Source organism: Hylobates moloch, unplaced genomic scaffold (assembly GCF_009828535.3).
Source record: "Hylobates moloch isolate HMO894 unplaced genomic scaffold, HMol_V3 SCAFFOLD_7, whole genome shotgun sequence".
NCBI lineage: Eukaryota > Metazoa > Chordata > Mammalia > Primates > Hylobatidae > Hylobates > Hylobates moloch.
Window position 1 is genome coordinate 33,942,592 of NW_026652282.1, and position 12,129 is coordinate 33,954,720.

A 12,129-nucleotide genomic window follows, 5' to 3' on the forward strand; every position below is an offset into this window, starting at 1 on the left:
TACGTATATATATATGAAATATATATATACGTGTATATATATGAAATATATATAAAATATCACACACACACACACACACACATATATATTTGAGACAGGGTCTCACTCTGTCACCTAGGTTGCAACCACCCCCTCTGGGGTTCAAGCTATTCTCATGCCTCAGCCTCCTGTGTAGCTGGGACTACAGACATGCCACATCGGCTAATCTTTGTATTTTTAGTAGAGATGGGATTTCACCATGTTGCCCAGGCTGGTCTCGAACTCCTGGCCTCAAGCTATCCACCCGTCTCTGCCTCCCAAAGTGCTGGGATTACAGGCATGAGCCACCATGCCCAAACAGAGTGTGGTATTTTTTAAAAGGCTGCTGCTTGGAAAACAGAGTCAACCTTGTTATTCAGTGTAGCACTTGAAACCTCCAGCTCAGTGACTTACCAATAGATGCTAACTAATAATCTATCACATCTGGTAGTTTTATGGCCCAATAAACTTAGCTAGGATGGTGGTGATAAACTGCTTGAAAAGCATTAACTTTCCAGTGTAATAGGTACTTCATAACCTTGGAACCAAGTAAACAACAAATAAATTACCAGCGAGGATTGGGTAAAGATATTATTTTAACGCATCCAAAATAAGCCTTTGGTTTTGTGCTTGTTTCAATTAATTAATCAATCGATAAGGGACAGTACAAATTGGGCACCAGCTGGCTTGTTGCTCAACCCTAAGCAAAGCTGTGTTCAGCACCTCCCAGTCAACTGCATGTTTCCCAACGTGTGCCTCTCTCTGCCCCTGCATACTCACCCACATACAGCACATTGTCATGTAAATGGAAATCAACCAAAGATGTTTTTCCAACTCTTTATTCCTCTGGTTGCCATGGGATTACAGATCAGAAGTCAGAGAAGACAGATGTAAAATAGAAAAAGATGCAGCCCTCCAACTACCCCAGCTGCCTGAAAGCATCCTTTGAGTAGGCAAGAAAAGGTAATAATGAGATGGATGACATTGAGCGACAGTCTGTCACAATGATGGTAGGAGTAGAAAAAAGCTAGAAGATAAAGGCAAATGCATAATGTCCCTTGACCCACAGAGAAAACTGCCCACCTTCTGCATCTTTTTCAAATAGTGGTTGGCAACAACTTGGGCAACCGACTGTCCTGATTTGTTGGAAACTGTCCTCATTTTAGCACTGAAAGTCCTGTGTTCCTGGAAATAGCTCAATCCCAGATAAACCAGAATGGTTGGTCACCCTAGCAACAACCACTAACTCCCAAAGGGCTCAGCTCACATTGACATTTGCTTTTTAATTGGAAGAGTCAATAAAAAGATATCTTCTTAAACTTTTCTCTTTGAAAGCTGTAATTATCCTATTGGCAGAATTTATTTTTTAAGGTAGTGCCATAAATTCTATTCCTCCCACTAAAAAGTGAAAAAAATACATTAGAAGGTTTTACTAATTTTATTCAGATGTTATATTTGAGCTGAAAGGTGGGGGAAGGAGACAGGAGAGTGAGTTTGGAGGACAGAAAGCTGTCAAAAATATGGACTAAGGGCATGTTTCAATTTCCTGGTATATTATTAATTGAAGAAATCATTTGGCTGAATTCAAAGGCACAAGTTAAATATGTCAGTAGTCACTCTTTAAACTCTAAAGATCTGGACCCTACAATTTGCAAATTTTACAGCTAGAAGACACCTTGGAGGTAATCTAACCCAAACTCCTACTTTTTAGACAGCATTCAAAGAAGCTCAAACTTGCATTTTGCTGTCTGTTACAGAACACAGCTTTGGGGAGCTCTTAATAGCTGTTACATGATAAAAAAGTTTCCTTGGTCACATAAGTTTAGGAAATATCAAAGTAAGCAATGTCAAACAAGTTTCTGGACTGCAGAAATTTTCTAGGCATTTTATATGCTTGCAATCAGTGACTCTCATTCAAAGATGTACAAGAATCACCTGGGGAACTTTTAAAAGCTAGAATTGACTGGGCCCCACCAAGATCTAGGAAACAGAAAATAATCCCTCTCTGGATATTTCTGATGTTCACCCTGATTAAGAATCACCAGTTATATTCCTGAGCTCTCTATTCTGTTCCGTTGGTGTATGTGTCTGTTTTTTATGGCAATACCATGCTGTTTAGTTACTACAGCTTTATAGCATATTTTGAAGTTAGGTAATGTGATAATCCAGTTTGTTCGTTTTGATAAGAATTGCTTTGAATATTTGGGGTCCTTGTGGTTCAATATGAATTAGGAGTCGTTTTTTTTCTATTTCTGTGAAAAGAAATCATTGAAATTTTGATAGACATTGCATTGAATCTGTAGATTGCTTTGGATAGTATGGACATTTTAACACTATTAGTTCTTCCAATCCATGAACACAGGATATCTTTCAATTTATTTGTGTCTTCTTCAATTTCATTCAGCAGTGTTTTATAGTTTTCAGTGCACACGCATGTCACTTTCTTGGTTAAGCTGATTTTAGACAAAGGTGCCAAGACACACAGTGGGAAAAGAACAGTCTCTTCAATAAATGATGTTGGAACCACTAGATCTCCACATGCAGAAGAATGAAATCAGACCCTTATCTCACACCATACACAAAAATAAACTCAAAATGGATTAAAGACGTAAACATACCTGAAATTGTAAATCACTAAAAGAAAAACAGGAAAACCTCTGTAACATTGGTCTAGGCAATGATTTTTTTATATCACCCCAAAAGCAAAAATAGACAAATGAAGTTATATCACACAAAAAACTACACAGCAAAGGAAACAATCAACTGAGTGAAGAAACAATCTACAGAATGGGAGAATATATTTGCAAACCATACATCTAATAAGAAGTTAATATCAAAAATATATAACACACTCAAACAACTCAATAGCAAGAAAACAAGCTGATTTAAAAAAATAAACAAAGGGCTTGAATAGACATTTCCCCCCAAAAAAGACATACAAATGGCCAACAGGTATATGAAAAAAATGCTCAACATCACTAATCATTAGGGAAATGCAAATTAAAACCACAATGAACTATCACCTCACACCTGTTAGAATGGCTATTATCAAAAAGATTAAATATAAGTGTTGGAGAAGATGTGGGATAAAGGGTACACTTACACAGTGTAGGTGGGAATATAAATTAGTACAGCCATTGTGGAAAACAGTATGGAGGTTCCTCAAAAAGCAAAAATAAGGCCAAGCACGGTGGCTCACGTCTGTAATCCCAGCACTTTGGGAGGCCGAGGCAGGCGGATCACGAGGTCAAGAGATCGAGACCATGCTGGCCAACATGGTGAAACCACATCTCTACTAAAAAAATACAAAAATTAGCTGGGCATGGTGGCATGCGCCTGTAGGCCCAGCTACTCGGGAGGCTGAAGCAGGAGAATTCCTTGAACCTGGGAGGCGGAGGTTGCAGAAAGCCGAGATCGCGCCACTGCACTCCAGCCTGGTGACAGAGCAAGACTCTGTCTCAAAAACAACAACAACAAAAACAACAACAAAAAACAAAAATAGAACTACCATATGATCCAGAAATCCCACTACTCGATATATGTCCCAAGGATGTGAAATCAGTATGTCAATAAGATGGCTGCACTCCCATGTTCATTGCAACATTATTCACAATAGCCAAGGTATGGAATCAACCTAAGTGTCAACAGATAGATGAATAAAGACAATGTGGTATATATTGGAATTGAAAAGAATTAAATCCTGTCATTTGCAACAACATGGATGAACCTGGAGGACATTATGTTAAGTGAAATAACCCAGGCACAGAAAGGCAAATATCACATGTTCTCATTCATATTTGAAAGCTAAAAAAGTGAACTCATAGAAGTAGAGAATAGAACAGTGGTTACCACGGGGTGGGGTGAGGGTAGGGGAAAGACTGGGGAGAAGTCGGTCAAAGGAGACAGCATTTCAGTTAGACAGGAGGCATAAGTTCATGACATTTATTGTAAAATATGGTGACTATAGTTATTAATGTATTCTTGAAAATTGCTGAGGGTAGATTTTATGTTCTCACCACAAAAAAACTATGTGAGGTAATGAATATGTTAATCAGCTCAATTTAACTATTCTACAGTTGCATCCATATTTCAAAACAACATTTGTACATGAAAAAATATATACAATTTTTGTCAATTAAAAAGTAAAACTGGCCAGGCATGGTGGCTCATGTCTATAATCCTAGCACTTTGGGAGGCCAAGGTGGGTGGATGGCTTGAGCCCAGGAGTTCAAGATCAGCCTGGGCAACATGGCAAAACCTTGTCTCTACAAAAAATACGAAAATTAGCTGGGTGTGATGGCACGTGCCTGTAGTCCCAGCTACTTGGGAGGCTGAGGTGGAAGGATGGCGTGAGCCTGGGAGGCAGACATTGCAGTGAGCCGACATTGTGCCACTGCACTCCAGCTTGAGTAATAGAGCGAGACTGTCACACACAAAAAAATTAAAATTAATCAATTTTAGAAAGAACTACTGGCTAATATGTACTGTGAATCTATGAGAGTAAAAAAAAAAGTCTGCAATATTTTCTAACCTTATTTGACAATACATATTTTTCTTCCTTCCTTTGTTTCTTCCTTCCTTCCTTTGTTTCTTCCTTCCTTCCTTCCTCTCTTTCTTCCACCCCCTTTCTTTTTGTTTTGGCTTTGGAAGATACTGGTTTATATTTGAGGTTTTGTTTGTTTGGTCAACAAGGAGAGAAATAGAAAATTATTAATTATGTCTCCAAATATACTTTATTTAAAAACAGATTATGCTTTATTTAAATTTTTAATATGAAAAAAATTTAAATCATATGGAGAACTAAGGAGAGTAGAATAATAAACTCTTTTGTACTATCACTTAGTTTCAACAGTTATAAACGCATGACCATCTTGATTCACCTATATTCTCACCTACTTCCCCCCTCTCCCTACCACTGAATTCTTTTGAAGCAAACCCCAGATAACTATATTATTTTATTCATAAATACTTGAAGATCTATCTCTAAAAGATTAAACATTTTAAAATTGTAATATATTTATCACATAAAAATTAATAATTCTTTAATACTGTCAAATATTCAGTCAGTATGCAAATTTATAAGAATTGACACCTTCATGATAATGAATCTTCCTAACCTAGAACATGGTATGTCTTTTGATTTGTTCATGGGCATTTTCATATATTTCAGAAATGTGTTTTAGTTTTTCTCATGTAGGTTTCGAAAATTTTTAAAGTAAGTTTTCACCTAAGTATTGTATTTTACTTATTTTGGTTTATCCTTTGCCATTTAAACGACGTCTTCTCTTCCATTATGTTTTCTAACTTCATTGTTTGTATATGTGAATTTTAATCAGCTTTATTAAGGTCTAATCTACATGCAACAACATGCACAGATTTTAAGTACACAGTTCAATGAGTTTTAGTAAAAATATATACCCATTTAACCACCATCCTCACTGATTTTTAAATGGCGATTTCATAACCTGCTAACTTACTAAATTTCATGTTTTAACATATACTCTCAAAGTTCTTACTAGCTTTGGCCAATTATTAAAAAGGTATCACATTCCAATTTCTGTTTTTGGTTTTGCTTCTTACTCGATCTCACCATGCCAAAAAGATTTTTTCCAGTCCATGTTGTAATAGAAATAAATTAAATGTCAAATTGTGACTGATCCTAGAGATTTAAATTGCTATTACAGACATAAAGAAACATGATCCTCTTTGCAACAGGTGTCATGCTAAATACAAGTTTAGTGATGTAAGCAGCTAATAATAATTGGAATGTAAGCTGACTCAAGAATAGATATCCGGCTCATTAATATTTGCTTCAGAGAAATAGGCTCAAATGTTCTTCTAGAGTCTGAGTAGGTACATGCGCTGGATGCTTAGATGAATAAATTTACGGCCAAGTCCAGCACTAAGGCTATCATTACTCACAGAACTCTATGTGACCCCTAGCTGGAAAAATGTGTTTACCAAGCCCCAGCTGTTGTATTTATGAATGTTTAGGAAGCTGAAATGACTGGCATTGGTCTCAGTGCCCCTAAAATGTGACGAGTTTTTTGAAAGTTGCAAGGCAGCCAACTCACTCACCTAGATGAGACTAGAAGAAAAGCAGTAGCTTTTCTTTTCTTTTTTCTTTTTTTTTTTTTTTTTGAGACGGAGTCTCGCTCTGTCGCCCAGGCTGGAGTGCAGTGGCGCAATCTCGGCTCACTGCAAGCTCCGCCTCCCGGGTTCACGCCATTCTCCTGCCTCAGCCTCTCCGAGTAGCTGGGACTACAGGCACCCGCCACCACGCCCGGCTAATTTTTTTTGTATTTTTAGTAGAGACGGGATTTCACCGTGGTCTCGATCTCCTGACCTCGTGATCCGCCCACCTCGGCCTCCCAAAGTGCTGGGATTACAAGCGTGAGCCACCGCGCCTGGCGAAAAGCAGTAGCTTTTCACGGGAGTAGAGGCTTTCCAGGCTGAGTATCCTCTGGGGTCATCAACACCCTGAGGATAGTCTGGTACCTACCTAGGGGCAAGGTAATGAGCAATATATAGAGCAAAGGTGGTGGGGGCAGAAGGGTGAGGCATGCTGGTTGGAAGAAAAAAATGGGTTATTCCAGAAGTTCTTAGAGCCGATAGAGACTGTAAAACATAATTTAATACTTGACCCTTGTCTTTGTATGAGGTTTGGAAAAAGTGGGCCTTGAGCAAGGTTTTGACTGCAATTCGTTTATTGGAGGAGGGGGTATAATCTTAGGAAGCATGGCAAAAGAAAAGAAGGAAAATCTATATACTGGGTGTAAATGAAAGGGTTACTACTGTGGACAACTGGGGCTCAATGTCACTGGCCACCTTCTGAGATACTGGGTAAAATATGCCTCAGAAATATCCTGCTGATTGCTGAGGATGCTCAGATATGTATCCACTCATTTCCATCCCTAATCGGTTTAGGGTCACTATTAGGGACGGGGTGGAAGTTAACACTTGATACTTCTGTCCTACCCTACTGGCAAACCAAGCATGCTCCCATGGCCAGAGAGTGCCCTCTGGCAAATAACCGTATGGGTATGGGAGTTATTTACAGGAAATTTCTAGGGTAGAGCAAGAGGATAGGAGAACTACAATTTTATATTGCTTATGTTGCTCTCTGGTTGTTTTTTATGTGTGAGTTTTATCTCACCAACAACAATGAAAACTTTTTGAGTGCAGGGGCTACAGCTTATATTTATATTGATTCCCCCCATAAATTCTGGTGAGCTCCTTGCCACTGCAAGATTAAATCCCTTAAGCCCTTCATGATTGGGGGGCCCTGCCTTCCTCTCCAGACTTTTCTTTACCATCCACTTTCTCATCCCAGGCATCCCAGCCATTCCTCAAGTGCCTTCTCTCTGCACAGAATACCCTTTCCTCCCTTGTCCAATGGGTCAACACTGATAATCTGTCAGGATCAGCTAAGTAGCTCTTCTTTCTTAAAGTATTCCAAGTTTTCCCCAAGTAATCATGCCCTCTTTTGCAAACCACTACCTGGTTCTTACTTCTACTATACAATTTATCATACTGTACTGAAGTCCTGCCTGTCGGAATGTGAGCTTATTGAGAAAGTAATGTGTCTTTATCCAAAGCACCCAGTTCAGTGCCTGCTATGGAGTCAATGCTCAATAAATACTTTTGGAATGAATTAATGAACGTTACCAATAGATACTTTCTGATTAAATAAAACAAGGAGTTGGACATACCCTCTTTGGATACCCTAAAATACCCCTCAAATATTTGTAGATTGAATGTGTGGTCAGGAAGAATATTCCCCAGAATAGTGTGCCAATGCTCTTCAGCCAAGGATGACCAGGAACACGGCTATAATTCAACAACATGGGTTTTTACTCATTGCAGTGAGGAAACACACATCATGGGGGACCTTACAGTGTCTCAGTAAGAGTGTGTTAGAAAGAAACTATTACAAAATTGGGGCTTTGGATGAATGTTGGGGAGGGGAACAAAGAAGCAGGGATTTGCTCTCGATCAGATGCTGTCAGAAGTGGGGGCAATCCTATGATTGGGCCTGTTGTGAAAGGCACCGTGGCTCGGATTTCGTCTGTGCTTAGACAAAATTATGAAGTGACCTTGTTCTGTTTCATTTTCTAATGGTCTCAGGGTATCTTTATCTGTGTTTGGTATTCTGTGAGATTGTTTATGTCCCACAGGAAAAAAATGGCCTAGCTGTGAGCATTTGGTCAGCTTGTAGTAATACTGAGGTGTAACTGTGAACATCAGAGAAGTTCTGAACATCAGGAGATGCTTTTTATGAGGTGATGAGAGAAAGGCCCAAAAGAATAAGATTATATGTACAGGTACTGATAGCACTCACAAGGGTGAAATGAGAGCTGAATAGAAGAGATTAAAACCGAAAAGCAAACTCGATCTTCCATCATGCTCTGTGACCTTTCAGGTTGAGAAGAATATTGAATCCTGAAGCTCTGCTTAGTCCTAAATGTATATAATGGCTAAAAGAAATAGATTTTTTTCAACAGAAAAGCAAGAAGCACAGATCCTCCTTTGAAGATATAAACCATAAGCCCTGAAAAATTAAAATACTTAATCCAGCAGCAATATCACTTGCGTAGCAATAAAATAATAGGATTTCCTTTGCCTCCTTGTTTTGGCTATTCTCTCTTCTAAAAAATTGTTGACATACTTTTGGGTGATAAGAGTTAGATAACAAATCTGAGAGTATATAATTTATATTTTGGAATAAAAAAGGAATATGGAATTTTCTGTTGGTTAAATTGTTTATGAAGCCCTGCGACTGGAAATCTAATTCCAAATGGTCACTTAAAAGCCATTACACTGTTTATTCAACAAATTGTTTTAGAGCACTTAGTATAAGTTAGGTACCATGGTAGATGCAAGAGTTACGAAGATGAATAAAACAAATTCTTGTACTAGAAGAGCTTACAGTCCATCAGAGGAGACAAATAATCACTGACATAAAACAAACCTACTAACTCTCTGTCAGAGTTTCCCCCCCTGGCAAACGAGGTGACAGAACAGTTGCCAGACACAGAGAAAGTATAGCCTTGAGCAACTGAGTCCCAATAAATAGTCAGTCTGATTTAAATTATCTGAGATTGATTTTTCAGGGACAGCTTTTTATTTAAATATAATTTCAAACTTACAGAAAAGTTGCAATAATAGTACAAGAACTCTGGTTTACCTTTCATCAAGATTTACCAATTGCTTTCCCAACCATTTGCAAGCAAGTTAGAGATATTGTGCCCAGCAACACTAAATACTTTCGTGCATGTTTTCTTTTTTAAAAAAAAATTTTAATTACATAGGTTTTTAGGCAACAGGTGGTATTTGGTTACACGAGGAAGTTCTTTAGTAGTAATTTATGAGATTTTGGTGCACCCATCACCAGAGTAGTATACACTGAACCCAATTTGCAGTCTTTTATCCCTCACCCCCTCCCACCCTTTCCCGAATCCCCAAAGTCCATTCTATCATTCTTATGCCTTTTCATCCTCATAGCTTAGCTCCCACTTATGAGTGAGAACAGACAATGCTTGGTTTTCCATTCCTGAGTTACTTCACTTAGAATAATAGTCTCCAGTTCCGTCCACGTTGCTGCAAATGCCATTAATTTGCTCCTTTCTAGGGCTGAGTAGTATATATATATATATATATATATATACAATTTCTTTAACCATTCGTTGATTGATGGGCATTTGGGCTGGTTCCATATTTTTGCAAGTGCAAATTGTGCTGCTATAAACATGCGTGTGCAAGTATCTTTTTCGTAATGTGTGTTTTCAAAAAGCAAGAAAATTCCCCTATCTAACCACCATGCAATCAGAATTGCTAAAATCCTGAGGAGAATGTTTGCTTCTTGGGGAGTTTACACTAAGCAGAAAGCTTACATTAATTCAAAACTCATTCCTAATATGTGTCCCCACCCCAATCCCCCAGGGATTAGTACCTGCTTTATTATTATTGCAATGAATAAATTATTCATCAGGGTGGCTAAACAGCTTACAGAGATAAATAACACGACATGCGTGTAATAAAGATATTTCCCTTTTCTAAATAAGTAGCACTTGTAACTCAACCTGTAAGCCTGTGCTTCTTTCCAGAGAGGAAGAGTCCTCTAAATGGTACCTGAAGAGCGGGAGCTTTAAACAGGCCCTAGTGCAAAAGAGTTCAAGGCCTCAGTGATGCCTAGAGTTCTGATTGTGCCAATTCAGTCCCTGCTCCCTCACTCTGGTATATCCAAGGCTACCACAAAGTGGAAGGAGGAGGATTTGTGGGTGAAGAGTGGGTGGAGAAGACTTCCAAGAATTGGAAACTATGCAGACTAGCAGCCGGTAGTTCATTAGTTTTACTTCTGAAACGACCCCTTTGTGCAGCTTGTCCTTCCTGAGAAAGAGGTTAAAATGCTGCCATGGCTGCTTTTTAGCAGTATAGTGATTAAAACAATCCCAGGGCCTAAATAAGATGGCTCTACTTATTTGGTTGAGGAGAGAGTGGTCCTCTCATTTTCTTTTTCTCCCCTCCTACTCACTGAACATCACATCAAAAAATGAGCAAATTCCTACACTTTACTTCCTATTCCTATAGGAGCTATTTAGAGGGAGGAATGCTCATTAAAGGAGATTCTAGAATCTAAAGTTATCTGTTTTACTGAAACTGGGAAGCAAACTTGAGATGTTATTAGCACAGCTAGGACACAACTGATTAAAGTAGCTAACATCTATTGTGCATTTAGCATATGCTGGGCCATTGCTTAAGGGCATTTCATGGTTTATCTCATTGAATCATCACTATGATCTATGAGTTGGGTAGTGCTATGATTATGAGCATATGTGTCCAGTTTTTCAGATGAATAAGCTGGGGCTGAGAAAGGTGAAGGGACTGGGCCAAGGTGAGTTAGAATGGAGGCAGGATTTAACCACAGTAGTCTGGCCCAGAGCCCACTGCTCAACCACTGTGCTACCTGCCTTCCAGCTTCCATTTGCCTATAGTCTAGTGGGAGTCATAAAAGAACTAAGAGAAGAAGATGAATCCAGTCTGGAAGTGGTTGGGCTTCTGGCTAGGCCAGGCACCTCACCAGTCGGAGACCCTGGACTCCCTGGCCAAGCTCACCACAGGTGAAGAAAAAAATCCACCCCTGCTCAGCCTGGAGCGAGAAGGTGACCAAGGAGGAAATAGTGGCAGCCAAGCTCAGCATGACCGTCACTCACAGCAATGAGAAGCATGACCTTCACGTTACCCTGCAGCAGGTCCAGCGGTGAAGCAATTGCCCAAGACCTGACCCAGGTTGTTGGAGAGGCCACAGGGGTTCCACTGTCTTTTCAGAAACTCATATTTAAGGGAACATCTCTGAAGGAAATGTAGATACCTTTGTCAGCATGTGGAATACAAAATGGTTGCCAAGTCATGTTAATTGGGAAAAAGAACAGTCCAGAGGAAGAGGTTGAACTGGAGAAATTGAAAGATTTGGTGAAGCCTGTGGAGAAGAAAGTTGACGAACTGTAAGAGTTGAATAAACAGCTTACTGGACTCCAGCAAGGTTTTCTGGCCAAAGATTTGCAAACTGAAGCTCTCTGCAACAACAAAATTTATGAAACTTGAAAAGCAGACACACTGATCCTGCCAGAAAATTTCAAAGACAATAGATCAAAAAGGAAAGGTTTGGTGTCAGGCGTTCGTAGCTCAGTGTGGCACAGTGGAGCAGAACATCTGCCAGGAGACCCAGCAGCTGCAGTCTACAAACTTAGCCCTGGCTGAGTAAGGTGTGGCAGAAAGAGGCTGTGCTGCCCTGAAGAACAGCACCACCAGCTCTGCCCTCTCTGGAGCAGAATTTACCTGATTTATTCTAGGGACAACTGGCGTATTGCCAATTTTCCTACTCCTACCCCAATTCTCAGTGAAAACCTGTTGTCCTTGTGATCTTGAGTAGGGCGCTTGTCTGTTTTCTCATCGTGTCTCTGTGGCTGTGTGGTCCGGCAGCCTACTTTTTCTGGAGAGGGCCTCCCCTGCCCAGGTTTTCCCAGCTACTTGACCTTCTGGTGCTTTCTGTGGGCTGGTGCAATCTCTCCTTTGTCCTGAGCTAGTTCTAGGTTTATAGGCCACCCTGGT

At 39.6% G+C, this 12,129-nt stretch overlaps 1 pseudogene; it reads left to right on the forward strand.

Moving 5' to 3' along the window:
• The window catches only part of LOC116811031 (BAG family molecular chaperone regulator 1-like), a 41,267-nt pseudogene extending 29,485 nt beyond the window's left edge, over positions 1–11,782 (forward strand).
• The last annotated feature ends 347 nt before the right edge of the window (positions 11,783–12,129 follow it).